Source organism: Anolis sagrei, chromosome 13 (assembly GCF_037176765.1).
Source record: "Anolis sagrei isolate rAnoSag1 chromosome 13, rAnoSag1.mat, whole genome shotgun sequence".
Taxonomy (NCBI): domain Eukaryota; kingdom Metazoa; phylum Chordata; class Lepidosauria; order Squamata; family Dactyloidae; genus Anolis; species Anolis sagrei.
In genome coordinates, this window is record NC_090033.1 from 1929091 (window position 1) to 1947119 (window position 18029).

General features: G+C 45.2%; 1 protein-coding gene across 2 annotated transcripts in view; it reads right to left on the reverse strand.

The window, feature by feature from the left end:
• The window catches only part of MIB2 (MIB E3 ubiquitin protein ligase 2), an 88127-nt gene extending 73524 nt beyond the window's left edge, over positions 1–14603 (reverse strand). The window contains exon 1 of one of the 2 annotated variants that reach the window (XM_067472957.1): positions 14558–14603. The gene's annotated coding sequence lies outside the window, so the exon portion shown is untranslated. Of the gene's footprint in view, positions 1–323; positions 464–14557 lie in introns of those variants that run through there. The other variant, XM_067472958.1, reaches the window with a different exon arrangement.
• Positions 14604–18029: the final 3426 nt, after the last annotated feature.

Below are 18029 nucleotides of genomic sequence, written 5' to 3' on the forward strand. Positions count from 1 at the left end.
GACAGAGTTAGGGTTCCGTAGGGAAATTAGAGACAGAGTAAGGGTTCCGTAGGGAAATTAGAGACAGAGTAAAGGCTTTGTGGGGAAACCGGAGACAGAGTGAGGGTTCTGAAGTGTTCCATGACCAAAAAAGTTTGGGAACTACGGATTTAAAGCTTTTATGTGCTTAACAGAAGCAGTCCAAGAACTTCTAAGGTATGTGGACAAGCCTCAATTGTCAAAGCAAAACCAAAGATGAACAGTTCAAATTAACGGCTACACATGCACACGACATTTTGCACACACATTCACAACAAAGAAAGGGAGAAAAAGCCTCCACATACCAACTCAACAGCTGGCGGTGGAAAGTCCAGCCTCCCTCTCTCTTTCCCGGATATTTCCCATGTCCGATGTGCCAGGAAAACAGATTATGCAAGTCCAGGGGGAGGGAGGCCCTCTCCACCGAGAGGACAATTAATATCCCAACCTTGCGGGGATTCTGTCTGTCGGTCTCAATTAAAGGGATTAGCAGACGAGGCCCAGGCGGAGGGAGTCAGGAGAGGACATATTGGGGAAAAGAAGGGCCAGGGGGGCCGGGACCGCTCTCCCAAGGCTCCAAAGAACGGGGCAAAGAAAAGCAAAGCGGAATCTGCTGCTGAAAATAGCACAAGGGCAGCGGGCTGCTGCATAAAAGTTCCCACGTCGCATGATGTATAGACGGGATCTCAATGGTGCCTGGGTTGGGAGGAGTGGTTCACACCATTGGGAGACCGACCAGCCACTCTAAACACCTTCGCAGAAGCATACAAGAAGTTTGGCTTGTCATTGAACATCTGGAAAACCAAAGTGTTCTTCCAGAAAAAGGCACCAGCCAACCCCCCTCCAATGCCAGAGATACAGCTTAATGGTGTAACATTAGAAAATGTGGACCATTTCCACTCCCTTGGCAGCCACCTCTCCACCAAAGTCAACACTGACACTGAAATACAACACCGCCTGAGCTCTGCAAGTGCAGCGTTTTTCCGAATATAGCACAGAGTGTTTGAGGACCGGGACATCCGTAGGGAGACCAAGGTGTTTGTTTATGAAGCCATTGTCCTCCCAACCCTGCTGTGGCAGCCACCTCTCCACAAAAGTCGATACTGAAATACAACACCGCCTGAGCTCTGCGAGTGCAGCATTTTTCCGAATGAAGCACAGAGTGTTTGAGGACCGGGACAGCCGTAGGGATACCAAGGTGTTTGTTTATAAAGCCATTGTCCTCCCAATCCTGCTGTGGCAGCCACCTCTCCATAAAAGTCAACATTGACACTGAAATACAACACCGCCTGAGCTCTGCGAGTGCAGCATTTTTCCGAATGAAGCACAGAGTGTTTGAGGACCGGGACAGCCGTAGGGATACTAAGGTGTTTGTTTATAAAGCCATTGTCCTCCCAATCCTGCTGTGGCAGTCACCTCTCCACAAAAGTCAACATTGACACTGAAATACAACACCGCCTGAGCTCTGCGAGTGCAGCATTCTTCCGAATATAGCACAGAGTGTTTGAGGACCGGGACATCCATAGGGATACCAAGGTGTTTGTTTATAAAGCTATTGTCCTTCTAACCCTGCTGTGGCAGCCACCTCTCCACAAAAGTCAACATTGACCCTGAAATACAACACCGTCTGAGCTCTGCGAGTGCAGCATTTTTCCGAATGAAGCAGAGAGTGTTTGAGGACTAGGACAGCCGTAGGGATACCAAGGTGCTTGTTTATAATCCATTGTCCTCCCAATCCTGCTGTAGCAGCCTCCTCTCCACAAAAGTCGACACTGAAATACAACAGCGCCTGAGCTCTGCGAGTGCAGCATTCTTCCAAATGAAGCACAGAGTGAGGACCGGAACTTCCATAGGGATACCAAGGTGCTTGTTTATAAAGCCACTGTCCTCCCAATTTTGCTGTGGCAGCCACCTCTCCACAAAAGTCAGCATTGACCCTGAAACACAACAGCGCCTGAGCTCTGCAAGTGCAGCATTCTTCCAAATGAAGCACAGAGTGTTTGAGGACCCGGACATCCGTAGGTAACCCTCATCACTCAGATCTTCACTCGATTCCTTATCTGCTCTTGCTACTTCTGACTCCCCCGAATACACTTGAGGCCCTGCACTATCTGAGCCCGTTTTCTCGCAGAGAGAACCATCATTTCCCAGACTTGAGAGCCCATCACTTTGTATTTGTACAAAATTTAGTCCAGTGAATGAAAACCCTCCTTATCACTCAGATCTTCACTCAATGCCTTATCTGCTCTTGCTACTTCTGACTCCCCCGAATACACTTGAGGCCCTGCACTATTTGAGCCGGTTTTCTCGCAGAGAGAACCATCATTTTCCAGACTTGAGAGCCCATCATTTTGTATTTGTACAAAATTTAATCCAGTGAATGAAAACCCTCCTTATCACTCAGATCTTCACTCAATTCCTTATCTGCTCTTGCTACTTCTGACTCCCCCAAATGCCCTTGAGGCCATGCACTATCTGAGCCGGATTTCTCGCAGAGAGAACCATCATTTCCCAGACTTGAGAGCCCATCATTTTGTATTTGTACAAAATTTAATCCAGTGAATGAAAACCCTCCTTATCACTCAGCTCTTCACTCGATTCCTTATCTGCTCTTGCTACTTCTGACTCCCCCGAATACACTTGAGGCCCTGCACTATTTGAGCCGGTTTTCTCGCAGAGAGAACCATCATTTCCCAGACTTGAGAGCCCATCATTTTGTATTTGAACAAAATTTAATCCAGTGAATGAAAACCCTCCTTATCACTCAGCTCTTCACTCGATTCCTTATCTGCTCTTGCTACTTCTGACTCCCCCGAATACACTTGAGGCCCTGCACTATTTGAGCCGGTTTTCTCGCAGAGAGAACCATCATTTCCCAGACTTGAGAGCCCATCACTTTGTATTTGTACAAAATTTAATCCAGTGAATGAAAACCCTCATCACTCAGATCTTCACTCAATTCCTTATCTGCTCTTGCTACTTCTGACTCCCCAAATGCCCTTGAGGCCATGCACTATCTGAGCCGGTTTTCTCGCAGAGAGAACCATCATTTCCCAGACTTGAGAGCCCGTCACTTTGTATTTGTACAAAATTTAATCCAGTGAATGAAAACCCTCATCACTCAGATCTTCACTCGATTCCTTATCTGCTCTTGCTACTTCTGACTCCCCCGAATACACTTGAGGCCCTGCACTATTTGAGCCGGTTTTCTCGCAGAGAGAACCATCATTTCCCAGACTTGAGAGCCCATCACTTTGTATTTGTACAAAATTTAATCCAGTGAATGAAAACCCTCATCACTCAGATCTTCACTCGATTCCTTATCTGCTCTTGCTACTTCTGACTCCCCCGAATGCCCTTGAGACCACGCACTATCTGAGCCGGTTTTCTCGCAGAGAGAACCATCATTTCCCAGACTTGAGAGCCCATCATTTTGTATTTGTACAAAATTTAATCCAGTGAATGAAAACCCTCCTTATCACTCAGCTCTTCACTCGATTCCTTATCTGCTCTTGCTACTTCTGACTCCCCTGAATGCCCTTGAGGCCATGCACTATCTGAGCCGGTTTTCTCGCAGAGAGAACCATCATTTCCCAGACTTGAGAGCCCATCACTTTGTATTTCTACAAAAATTAATCCAGTGAAGGAAAACACATCCTGTATATCAGATATTTACATGATGATTCACAGCTCTTTTTTAGTTTACCATAATATTCTCTGTTTCACAATGTGCCAGATGTTACCGACTGCAGCTTCTGACCATGGGTGGTTTGGATTCTATCCAACACATCTCAGAATCAGCAAGGTCTCACTAGATACTGCGTCACATTCAAAATAGTATCGCAACAGCGCTATTACAAACACTGAGCCTATCTGCAGTAATATTTACTTATTTATGTATATTTACAGTATTTATTTTTCACCCTTCTCACCCCGCAGGGGACTCAGGGCACATCACAATGCACATAAACATGGCAAACATCCAATGTCATAGACACACAACGTATACAGACACATAGAGACTATTTAATTTTCCCACGCCATGAAGGTATGCTTGAATTCCAGCCACCGGGGGAGCTGTCGCTTCACCATCCACTTGTGACACCGATGGAGTACTTCCTCATTCTTTTGCATGCTTGCTGGAAATTTTTATGGCATCGTAAATTAGTTACCTCGTAAGTGGTACCTAAATTTCCAACTTAGAATCATAAAATCAAAGAGTTGGAACAGATCTCATGGGCCATCCAGTCCAACCCCATTCTGCCAAGAAGCAGGAATATTGCATTCAAAGCACCCTCGACAGATGACCATCCAGCCTCTGTTTAAAAGCTTCCAAAGAAGGAGCCTCCACCACACTCCAGGGCAGAGAGTTCCACTGCTGAACGGCTCTCACAGTCAGGAAGTTCTTCCAAATGTTCAGGCGGAATCTCCTTTCTTGTAGTCTGAAATGTCCTAGTCTCCACGGAAGCAGAAAACAAGCTTGCTCCTTCCTCCCTGTGACTTCCTCTCACGTATTTTATACATGGCTATCATATCTCCTCTCCGCCTTGTTTTCTTTAGGCTAAACATGCCCAGCTCTTTAAGCCGCTCCTCATAGGGCTTGTTCTCCAGACCCTTGATCGTTTTAGTTGCCCTCCTCTGGACACATTCCAGCTTGTCAATATCTCTCTTCAATTGTAGTGCCCAGAATTGGACACAATATTTTAGGTGTGGTCTAATCAAGGTACTTCCCTGCATCCTATTGCACTATGCTCCTATTGATGCAGGCCAAAATCCCATTGACTTTTTTTGCCGCCGCACCACATTTCTGGCTCATGTTTAACTTGTTGTCCAGAAGGATCCCAAGATCTTTTTCCACACGTACTACTCTCCCCCATTCTGTATCTTCGCACTCGACAGATGTAATTGTCTTTCGGGCTGCAAAGGTCGACAGCAAGCTAGACAAATGGTCGGGAGCTTACTCCGACCCGGGCTGGCTTCGAACTCATGACCTTTCGGTCTGTAGTTATTTTTAATGCAGCTGACTCAGATGTTTGGATTGGATCCCACAGGATACTCTTTTTTAAATTGGAAAAAGACTTACTCTATTAATGCACCGCAGCGTCAGGAAGACAAATGTACGTTAACTATGCCATAGATGCAGGCAAAATGTCAGGAGAGAATGCTACAACCCGGAAAACTCACAGCAACCCACTGATTCCTGCTGTGACAATACAATAAAGAAATTATTGTTGTTGTTGTGATTATTATGATTATGATAAGTGTATTTTTTGAGTGGTAGAATTAGGATGGGAAGGAAGAGCGTACCAATGTCCATCTGGCTCCATTTTCAAAATAGCCCGTTCCGTTATGGAAGCGATGTTGGCATTGCTCTCGCTTTGTCACGGACTTGGCCGCTTTCCCGCGGCTCTGATACTCAATTTAAGCCATCATTGATCTTTCTGCTTTTTGGAGGACGTTCGTGGCAGTGCGTATCACAGCCACTCTGGATCTTGTTTGGGAGGAAGAAGGGAATGGGGAAGAAGAGGCTTCGGAAGGTGGCGGCAACGGAATATTGGCTCACAGACCGTGATGATGGCAAGGAAATGCTAAGTGGGGAGAAAGAAAAAGGAGGGAAGGAAGGAAGGAAGGGAGAGAAAGGAAAGGAAAGAGAGGAAAAGAGGAGACGAAGGAAAGGTGAGGAAAAGAAGGGAAGAGGAAAGGAAAAAGGAAAGAGAAAGAAGGGATGAAGGAAAGGTGAGGAAAAGAAGGGAAGAGGAAAGGAAAAAGGAAAGAGAAAGAAGGGAAGAGGAAAGCAAAAAGGAAAGAGAAAGAAGGGATGAAGGAAAGGTGAGGAAAGAAAAAAGGAAAGAAGGGATGAAGGAAAGGTGAGGAAAAGAAGGGAAGAGGAAAGAAAAAAGGAAAGAGAAGAAGGGATGAAGGAAAGGTGAGGAAAAGAAGGGAAGAGGAAAGAAAAAAGGAAAGAGAAGAAGGGATGAAGGAAAGGTGAGGAAAAGAAGGGAAGAGGAAAGAAAAAAGGAAAGAAGGGATGGAGGAAAGGTGAGGAAAAGAAGGGAAGAGGAAAGAAAAAAGGAAAGAAGGGATGAAGGAAAGGTGAGGAAAAGAAGGGAAGAGGAAAGAAAAAAGGAAAGAAGGGATGAAGGAAATGTGAGGAAAAGAAGGGAAGAGGAAAGAAAAAAGGAAAGAAGGGATGAAGGAAAGGTGAGGAAAGAAAAAAGGAAAGAAGGGATGAAAGAAAGGTGAGGAAAAGAAGGGAAGAGGAAAGAAAAAAAGAAAGAAGGGATGAAGGAAAGGTGAGGAAAAGAAGGGAAGAGGAAAGAAAAAAGGAAAGAAGGGATGGAGGAAAGGTGAGGAAAAGAAGGGAAGAGGAAAGAAAAAAGGAAAGAAGGGATGGAGGAAAGGTGAGGAAACGAAGGGAAGAGGAAAGAAAAAAGGAAAGAAAGAAAAGGGGGAAGATATATGAGGGGAAAGGAAAGGAAGAAAGAGGAAAGTATGACAGAGAAGGAGGGAAGAGAAAGGAAGAAAGAAGGGATGAAGGAAAGGTGAGGAAAAGAACGGAAGAGGAAATAGAAAGGGGGGAGATGTATGAGGGGAAAGGCAGGGAAGAAAGGAAAGAGGGAAAATATGAGGGCAGGGAAACAAAGAAAGAGAAAGAAGGGATGAAGGAAAGGTGAAGAAAAGAAGGGAAAAGGAAGGAAAAAAAGGAAAGACAAGGGGAAAATGTATGAGAGGAAAGGACTCATGACCGGCATATACACAGACTGGGCCACAGGAACGTGTGGCAGGGGACGGCTAGTCTATATAAATAAAAATATAATGTTCGTTTTGGGATTAACACAACTCAAAAACCACTGGGCGAATTGACACCACATTTGGACACAAGACACCTCTCAGGCCAACGGGTGATGACCACCACTCATTAAAACACTGAAAAACACAATGGAAGAGACTTAAAAAGCCAAAAAATAAAAAAAATACACAACAACGCACATGCTAAACCAGGTATATACACATATATACACACACAAAACACATATACACAGACTGGGCATGGCAGGGGACGGCTAGGACATTATTGTTGTTTTCTCAATTTGCTTCTGACACGAGAAATAAATCAAGCAGGGAATAAATAAATGCAATTAATGAGCAATAAATACCACATAGAGTCCTCTATAATTGGCTCTTTGCACCCCCAAAACAAGTTTGGAGAAGTGAATCAATAAATTTTGGGAAAGTCAGAAACAAGACCGTGAGGGATATTGCAGAAAAAAGTGGGAGAAGGGCAAGGAACAGACTTCCATGAGGATTCCCAATAATAATTTATGACACAAAGAGGCCAAGGAAACAGGTGTCCATTTACAGCTGTTCTTTAAAAGGATTTATAGTATTAACTTCTTGTAAATAACTATCAGAGCTTGAGAAAACGCCTCTTTGGGACTACTACTCCCAGAATCTCAAGCCAGCATGCCGTGACATGTATAAAGGTAGTCCCCGAGTTACAAACAACTCATAGTTACAAACAAGGGTGAGACAACAGGAAGTGGGAGAACTCTACCACTAAGAAGGGAAATTCACTCCTGAAAGACTTAACGTAGTTAAAAGGTGTCTCCACTGATGCTTTCTTGCCAATCCTTGCTTCCAAAACAAGCCAAATTTTTCAAAATCCAATTCTCACAAGGACAGAAAATGAGGTGTAATCTCCTGAACAGGGGCACAGGCAGCAAAACAAACCCCACAGGGGCATTAACTCTTCCCTAGGCATGTTTCCCCCTGACATTAAGAGTGACGGGGCCTTCTCAGGGATTGCCCCCCCCCCCCCCCCCCCCCGGATATGGAATTCCCTTCCTGGCAACAATAGATCAGCCCCCTCCCTCCTGTCCTTCAGAAGCATGGTGAAGACCTGGCTGTGGGACCAAGACTTTGGGGCTGTGCAATGAGGCAAAATCCTGCTGCTACTCTTCCCCCCACCCCCAAGCCAGCTTACAGGAAGAAGGGGACTGAGGAAGAGCCTTTAAAAACGCCTGTCTCCTGACTGTTGCTTACTACATCTGCCTGCCACCTCAGAAGGAGAAGGAGGAGATCCTGCTGCTTCTCTCCCCCCCCCCCCCCAAAGCCAGCTAAGAGGAGGAAGGGAACTGAGGAAGAGACTTTAAAAACACCTGTCTCCTGGCTGTTGCTTACTACATCTGCCTGCCACCTCAGGAGGAGAAGGAGGAAATCCTGCTACTACTCTCCCCCTCCCAAGCCAGCTAAGAGGAGGAAGGGGACTGAGGAAGAGCCTTAAAAAACACCTGTCTCCTGGCTGTTGCTTACTACATCTGCCTGCCACCTCAGGAGGAGAAGGAGGAAATCCTGCTGCTACTCTCCCCCTCCCAAGCCAGCTAAGAGGAGGAAGGGGACTGAAGAAAAGACTTTAAAAACACCGGTCTCCTGACAGTTGCTTACTACATCTGCCTGACACCTCAGGAGGAAATCCTGCTGCTACTCTCCCCCTCCCAAGCCAGCTTACAGGAGGAAGGGGACTGAGGAAGAGCCTTTAAAAACACCTGTCTCCTGGCTGTTGCTTACTACATCTGCCTGCCACCTCAGGAGGAGAAGGAGGAAATCCTGCTGCTACTCTCCCCCTCCCAAGCCAGCTTACAGGAGGAAGGGGACTGAGGAAGAGCCTTTAAAAACACCTGTCTCCTGGCTGTTGCTTACTACATCTGCCTGCCACCTCAGGAGGAGAAGGAGGAAATCCTGCTGCTACTCTCCCCCTCCCAAGCCAGCTTACAGGAGGAAGGGGACTGAGGAAGAGCCTTTAAAAACACCTGTCTCCTGGCTGTTGCTTACTACATCTGCCTGCCACCTCAGGAGGAGAAGGAGGAAATCCTGCTGCTACTCTCCCCCTCCCAAGCCAGCTAAGAGGAGGAAGGGGACAGAGGAAGAGACTTTAAAAACACCTGTCTCCTGGCTGTTGCTTACTACATCTGCCTGCCACCTCAGGAGGAGAAGGAGGAAATCCTGCTGCTACTCTCCCCCTCCCAAGCCAGCTAAGAGGAGGAAGGGGACAGAGGAAGAGACTTTAAAAACACCTGTCTCCTGGCTGTTGCTTACTACATCTGCCTGCCACCTCAGGAGGAGAAGGAGGAAATCCTGCTACTACTCTCCCCCTCCCAAGCCAGCTAAGAGGAGGAAGGGGACTGAGGAAGAGCCTTAAAAAACACCTGTCTCCTGGCTGTTGCTTACTACATCTGCCTGCCACCTCAGGAGGAGAAGGAGGAAATCCTGCTGCTACTCTCCCCCTCCCAAGCCAGCTAAGAGGAGGAAGGGGACTGAAGAAAAGACTTTAAAAACACCGGTCTCCTGACAGTTGCTTACTACATCTGCCTGACACCTCAGGAGGAAATCCTGCTGCTACTCTCCCCCTCCCAAGCCAGCTTACAGGAGGAAGGGGACTGAGGAAGAGCCTTTAAAAACACCTGTCTCCTGGCTGTTGCTTACTACATCTGCCTGCCACCTCAGGAGGAGAAGGAGGAAATCCTGCTGCTACTCTCCCCCTCCCAAGCCAGCTTACAGGAGGAAGGGGACTGAGGAAGAGCCTTTAAAAACACCTGTCTCCTGGCTGTTGCTTACTACATCTGCCTGCCACCTCAGGAGGAGAAGGAGGAAATCCTGCTGCTACTCTCCCCCTCCCAAGCCAGCTTACAGGAGGAAGGGGACTGAGGAAGAGCCTTTAAAAACACCTGTCTCCTGGCTGTTGCTTACTACATCTGCCTGCCACCTCAGGAGGAGAAGGAGGAAATCCTGCTGCTACTCTCCCCCTCCCAAGCCAGCTAAGAGGAGGAAGGGGACAGAGGAAGAGACTTTAAAAACACCTGTCTCCTGGCTGTTGCTTACTACATCTGCCTGCCACCTCAGGAGGAGAAGGAGGAAATCCTGCTGCTACTCTCCCCCTCCCAAGCCAGCTAAGAGGAGGAAGGGGACAGAGGAAGAGACTTTAAAAACACCTGTCTCCTGGCTGTTGCTTACTACATCTGCCTGCCACCTCAGGAGGAGAAGGAGGAAATCCTGCTGCTACTCTCCCCCTCCCAAGCCAGCTTACAGGAGGAAGGGGACTGAGGAAGAGCCTTTAAAAACACCTGTCTCCTGGCTGTTGCTTACTACATCTGCCTGCCACCTCAGGAGGAGAAGGAGGAAATCCTGCTGCTACTCTCCCCCTCCCAAGCCAGCTTACAGGAGGAAGGGGACTGAGGAAGAGCCTTTAAAAACACCTGTCTCCTGGCTGTTGCTTACTACATCTGCCTGCCACCTCAGGAGGAGAAGGAGGAAATCCTGCTGCTACTCTCCCCCTCCCAAGCCAGCTTACAGGAGGAAGGGGACTGAGGAAGAGCCTTTAAAAACACCTGTCTCCTGGCTGTTGCTTACTACATCTGCCTGCCACCTCAGGAGGAGAAGGAGGAAATCCTGCTGCTACTCTCCCCCTCCCAAGCCAGCTTACAGGAGGAAGGGGACTGAGGAAGAGCCTTTAAAAACACCTGTCTCCTGGCTGTTGCTTACTACATCTGCCTGCCACCTCAGGAGGAGAAGGAGGAAATCCTGCTGCTACTCTCCCCCTCCCAAGCCAGCTTACAGGAGGAAGGGGACTGAGGAAGAGCCTTTAAAAACACCTGTCTCCTGGCTGTTGCTTACTACATCTGCCTGCCACCTCAGGAGGAGAAGGAGGAAATCCTGCTGCTACTCTCCCCCTCCCAAGCCAGCTTACAGGAGGAAGGGGACTGAGGAAGAGCCTTTAAAAACACCTGTCTCCTGGCTGTTGCTTACTACATCTGCCTGCCACCTCAGGAGGAGAAGGAGGAAATCCTGCTGCTACTCTCCCCCTCCCAAGCCAGCTTACAGGAGAAAGGGGACTGAGGAAGAGCCTTTAAAAACACCTGTCTCCTGGCTGTTGCTTACTACATCTGCCTGCCACCTCAGGAGGAGAAGGAGGAAATCCTGCTGCTACTCTCCCCCTCCCAAGCCAGCTTACAGGAGGAAGGGGACTGAGGAAGAGCCTTTAAAAACACCTGTCTCCTGGCTGTTGCTTACTACATCTGCCTGCCACCTCAGGAGGAGAAGGAGGAAATCCTGCTGCTACTCTCCCCCTCCCAAGCCAGCTTACAGGAGGAAGGGGACTGAGGAAGAGCCTTTAAAAACACCTGTCTCCTGGCTGTTGCTTACTACATCTGCCTGCCACCTCAGGAGGAGAAGGAGGAAATCCTGCTGCTACTCTCCCCCTCCCAAGCCAGCTTACAGGAGGAAGGGGACTGAGGAAGAGCCTTTAAAAACACCTGTCTCCTGGCTGTTGCTTACTACATCTGCCTGCCACCTCAGGAGGAGAAGGAGGAAATCCTGCTGCTACTCTCCCCCTCCCAAGCCAGCTAAGAGGAGGAAGGGGACAGAGGAAGAGACTTTAAAAACACCTGTCTCCTGGCTGTTGCTTACTACATCTGCCTGCCACCTCAGGAGGAGAAGGAGGAAATCCTGCTGCTACTCTCCCCCTCCCAAGCCAGCTAAGAGGAGGAAGGGGACAGAGGAAGAGACTTTAAAAACACCTGTCTCCTGGCTGTTGCTTACTACATCTGCCTGCCACCTCAGGAGGAGAAGGAGGAAATCCTGCTGCTACTCTCCCCCTCCCAAGCCAGCTTACAGGAGGAAGGGGACTGAGGAAGAGCCTTTAAAAACACCTGTCTCCTGGCTGTTGCTTACTACATCTGCCTGCCACCTCAGGAGGAGAAGGAGGAAATCCTGCTGCTACTCTCCCCCTCCCAAGCCAGCTTACAGGAGGAAGGGGACTGAGGAAGAGCCTTTAAAAACACCTGTCTCCTGGCTGTTGCTTACTACATCTGCCTGCCACCTCAGGAGGAGAAGGAGGAAATCCTGCTGCTACTCTCCCCCTCCCAAGCCAGCTTACAGGAGGAAGGGGACTGAGGAAGAGCCTTTAAAAACACCTGTCTCCTGGCTGTTGCTTACTACATCTGCCTGCCACCTCAGGAGGAGAAGGAGGAAATCCTGCTGCTACTCTCCCCCTCCCAAGCCAGCTTACAGGAGGAAGGGGACTGAGGAAGAGCCTTTAAAAACACCTGTCTCCTGGCTGTTGCTTACTACATCTGCCTGCCACCTCAGGAGGAGAAGGAGGAAATCCTGCTGCTACTCTCCCCCTCCCAAGCCAGCTATAAGAATATGATAACAATAATATGATGGTGATAAGAATGTGATAAGAATAATATGGTGATGATAATAATAATCATAATGATAACAATATGATGATGAGAATATGATAAGAATAAGAATAATACAATGATGATAATAATAATTATAATATAATAGTAACAACAATAATATGATGGCAATAAGAATATGATGATAATAATATGGTGATAATAATAATCATCATAATGATTATATAATGATAACAATAATATGATGATGAGAATATGATAAGAATAAGAATAATATGGTGATGATAATAATAATGATAATAATAATAATATGATGGTGATAAGAATATAAGAATAAAATGGTGATAATAATAATACTCTTAATAATAATATAATGATAACAATATAATGGTGATGAAAATATGATAAGAATAGGAATAATGTGATGAAGATAACAATTATAATAATGAGAATATAATAACAATAATATCATAACTATAATATGGTGATTATACTAATCATCATAATGATAATATAATGGTAACAATAATAATATAATTATGATAAGAATATGATGATAAGAATAATATGGTAATGATAATCATAGCCATAATTATAATATGATAGCAGAAATAATACAATAAGAATATAAGAATATAATAATATGATAAGAATATAAGAATAATATGATAGTAATGAGAATGAGAATATAATAACAATAGTATCATGATGATAAGAATAAGGATAATGAGAATATAATAACATTAATACCATGATGATAAGAATATGATAAGAAAAAGAATAATGTGGTGATGATAATAATCATCATATTGAGAATAACAGTAATATCATTATAAGAATATAATAATAATATTAATAATAATAATATGGTGTTAATAATAATAATCTCATCATCATGAGAATATAATAACAGTAATATCATTATTCTTATAATTGTTATTATTATTATCATCATATTATTATTATCATATTTTATATGATAATAATATGGTGATAATAATAATAATAATAACAATAATAATATAATGACAACAATAAGATAAAAATAATAATATGATGATAGCAGTCATGATAATATAATAATGATAATAATACAATGATGAAGGCAATAATAATAATGTGATGATGATAGTAGTCATGATACTATAATAGTAACAATAATAAAATAATAATATAATATGAGAATAATAATACAATGATGATGACAATAAGAATAATAATGTGATGATGATAGTAGTCATGATACTATAATGGTAACAATAATAAAATGATAATATGAGAAAGATAATAATACAATGATGATGGCAATAATAATAATATGATGGTAACAATAATAAAATAATGATAATATGAGAATGATAATAATACAATGATGCTGGCAATAATAAGAATATGGTGGCAACAATAATAAAATAATGATAATATGAGAATGATAATAATACAATGATGCTGGCAATAATAAGAATATGGTGGCAACAATAATAAAATAATGATAATATGAGAATGATAATAATACAACGATGCTTTCAATAATAATAATATGATGGCAACAATAATAAAATAATGATAATATAATAATAATGATAATAATACAATGATGCTAGCAATAATAATAATGTGATGGTAACAATAATAAAATAATGATAATATAATAATGATAATAATACAATGATGCTGGCAATAATAATAATAATAATAATATGATGATGATAGTAGTCATGATAACATAATGGTAACAATAAGGAAATAATAATATAATATGAGAATGATAATAACACAATGATGATGGAAAAATAATAATATGATGATGATAGTAGTCATGATAATATAATGGTAACAACAACAACAACAATAATAATAATAATATGATGATAGTAGTAGTCATGATAATAATATAATAATATCATATGAGAATGATAATAACACAATGATGATGGAAATAATAATAATATGATGATGATGCTAGTAGTAATGATAACATAATAATGATAATAATACAATGATGATGGCAATAATAATAATATTATGATGATGATAGTAGTCCTGATACTATAAGGGTAACAATAAAATAATAATAATAATAATGTGATGATGATGATGATGATGATAGTAGTCATGATACTATAATGGTAACAATAATATGATAATGATACAATGATGATGGGAAATCCCTGAGAAGGCCTTCCTGAAGCAGCCCCCCAAATCCCAATCCCATTCCGAGCCCCCCCTTCCTTCCTTCATCCTGGGCCCAGAGACCCCCCACAGGGGCCCAAGGGGGGCTCTCCTGAGGGCCCCCAAAGGCACCCCCTTGCCAAGAGAGGCCTGAATGGGAAACTTACTGCAAAGTTTGGCCGGCTGCTCCCCTGCTCTCCCTCTCCGTCTCTCTCTCAGCCGGCCAGCCACTGCTTCCTCTCCTCCTCCTCCTCTGAGGGGCTCCTCAGCGCTAAGCCTGCAGGGCGCGCGGGATGCTGGGAGGCGTAGTTCCCCCGCCGCGCCTCTGCCCCTGCAGGACCGCCACGCCGCCCCCAGGCCCAGACTACATTTCCCAGCACGCCCCGCGCGCACGGCTCCTCCCGGCCCAGCGGCGTTGCGCCTCCCTTTTCCGCCCGTGGCCAGCCAAGCGACCTCTCCTGGAGGCAGCCGGGATTGCAGGCCCAAAGACATGGGGAAGAAAAACCCTTTGACACAACCCCACATGTCCTGCTTTGGACTGGAATATAGGGCAGTGTGGACACAGATAACCCGGTTCAATGGCAGAGTGGACACAAATAACCCCGTTTAATGGCAGTGTGGACTCAGATAACCCGGTTCAATGGCAGTGTGGACACACATAACCCGGTTCAATGGCAGTGTAGACTCAGATAACCCGGTTCAATGGCAGTGTGGACTCAGATAACCCGGTTCAATGGCAGTGTGGACACGGATAACCCGGTTCAATGGCAGTGTGGACTCAGATAACCCGGTTCAATGGCAGTGTGGACACACATAACCCGGTTCAATGGCAGAGTGGACAAACATAACCCGGTTCAATGGCAGAGTGGACACACATAACCCGGTTCAATGGCAGTGTGGACACACATAACCCGGTTCAATGGCAGTGTGGACACACATAACCCGGTTCAATGGCAGTGTGGACTCATATAACCCGGTTCAAAGCAGGTATTGTGGGATTTTTCTGTGAGAATCATAAGAGTTATAAGAGAAATCACATTGAAAGCACTCCCGATAGATGGCCATCCAGACTCTGTTTAAAAAGCCTCAAAGAAGGAGCCTCCAGCACACTCCAAGGCAGAGAGTTCCAACGGTGAACAGCTCTCAGTTGGAAGAGACCTCCAGGGAAATCGCATTCAAAGCACCCCCGACAGATGGCCATCCAGCCTCCAAAGACGGAGCCTCCAGCACACTCCAAGGCAGAGAGTTCCAATAGTGAACATCTCTCCGTTGGAAGAGACCTCCAGGGAAATCTCATTCAAATCACCCCCAAACAGATAGCCATCCAGCCTCCAAAGCCTCCAAAGGAGGAGCCTCCAGCACACTCCAAAGCAGAGAGTTCCAATGGTGAACAGCTCTCCATTGGAAGAGACCTCCAGGGAAATCTCATTCAAAGCACCCCGACAGATGGCCATCCAGCCTCCAAAGACGGAGCCTCCAGCACACTCCAAGGCAGAGAGTTCCAACGGTGAACAGCTCTCAGTTGGAAGAGACCTCCAGGGAAATCTCATTCGAAGCACCCCCGACAGATGACCATCCGGACTCTGTTTAAAAAGCCTCCAAAGAAGGAGCCTCCAGCACACTCTGAGGTAGAGAGTCCCAATGGTGAACAGCTCTCAGTTGGAAGAGACCTCCAGGGAAATCTCATTCAAAGACCCCTGACAGATGGCCATCCAGACTCTGTTTTAAAAGCCTCCAAAGAAGGAGCCTCCAGCACACTCCAAGGCAGAGAGTTCCACTGGTGAACAGCTCTCACAGAAAGTTCTTCCTAATGTACAGATGGAATCTCCTTTCTTGTAGTTTGAAGCCATTCTTCCATATTGTCCAAGGCAATATTAAATGTACAGCAGCGTGAACCCAGACCAGTAACCCAAAGGGATAAAAAAGACACACAGACCAATATTATCTCTTCCATACGAGGAAAATAATATGGTTGCACTATTTACAAGAACTTAAGTTTCCATGACACAAATAAACACATACACAATAGCCTTCATACTGGAGTTTTCTCACACGAGGCTTCTCTCACACAGAGGTTTACCTCAAACACTTCAGGACAACACTAGCTTTGGTCCACTGACTCTAACAGGCTTCGATCTACTCACTCCCCTCAGGACGACACTAGCTTTAGCCCACTGACTCTAACAGGCCTTACAACAAGCAAATACACAGCAGTCTTACACACAATGTAAGGGATCTTCAACAACAGCCTTCACATTGGGGCTTCCTCACACGAGGCTTCTCTCACACAGAGGTTTACCTCAGACACTTCAGGATGGCACTAGCTTTGACCCACTGATTCTCACAGGCTTCAGGCTACCCACCATCCTCAGGACGACACCAGCTTAAACAACGTGCAGTCATTGAATTCTTGACAGCAGAAGGTGTCACCTCAACAACTTTAAACTCACTCACCCAACGACACACAGTACTCATGTCAACACAATCACCATAAACGGTTCTGGCCCAACTTACATGTCCGAATGCATCTCCCCTTATGAACCATCTAGGACCTTAAGATCATCTGGGGAGGTCCTGCTCTCTTTACCGCCTTTGTCACAAGTACGTTCAGCAGAGATGAGAGACAGGGCCTTCTCGGCGGTGGCCCCTTGGCTGTGGAACGCCACCTCTCTTTTAATATTCTGGAAAAAAGTCAAGATGTGGCTTTATGAACAAGCGTTTCCAAATGCAAAGTAACTGACATAAGAAAATGGAACGACGACAATGAGACCAGACAATGTTTTTAACAAGGCGACACTATGAATTTATATTTTATTGGTATACCAGTCCTGCCATCTATTGAGGAGTTACGAAGGTGGAGGCATTACTTTTTCTGCTAAGGCTTCCCACCAAAATTGAGCTGTAGAGGAAAGTCTACTGAACAAGCCAGTACCTGCCGTATGCCAGTACTGCCATGTGTTAAGGAGTTACGAAGGTGGAGGCCTTACTTTTTGTGCTAAGGCTTCCTGCCAAAATGGAACTGTAGAGGAGAGTCTACGGAACAAACCAGTACCTGCCGCATACCAGTACTGCCGTCTGTTGAGGAGTTACGAAGGTGGAGGCATTACTTTTTCTACCAAGGCTTCCCGCCAAATAGAACTATAGGAGAGAGTCTACTGAACAAGCCAGTACTTGCTGCATATCAGTACTGCCATTTGTTGAGGAGTTACGAAGGTGGAGGCATTACTTTTCACTTTAACAACACAACCGTTCAATGCTAAGGCTTCCCACCAAAATGGCACTGTAGAGGAGAGTCTACCGAACAAGCCAGTACCTGTCGCATACCAGTACTGCCATTTGTTGAGGAGTTATAAGGTGGAGGCATTACTTTTTCTGCAAAAATGGAACTGTAGAGGAGAGTCTACTGAGCAAGCCAGTACCTGCCACATACCAGTCCTGCCATCTGTTGAGGAGTTACAAAGGTGGAGGCATTACTTTTTCTGCTGAGGCTTCCTGCCAGAATGGAGCTGTAGAAGAGAGTCTACTGAACAAGCCAGTACTTGCCACATACCAGTACTGCCATCTGTTGAGGAGTTACAAAGGTGGAGGCAATACCTTTTCTACCAAGGCTTCCTGCCAAAATGGAACTGTAGAGGAGAG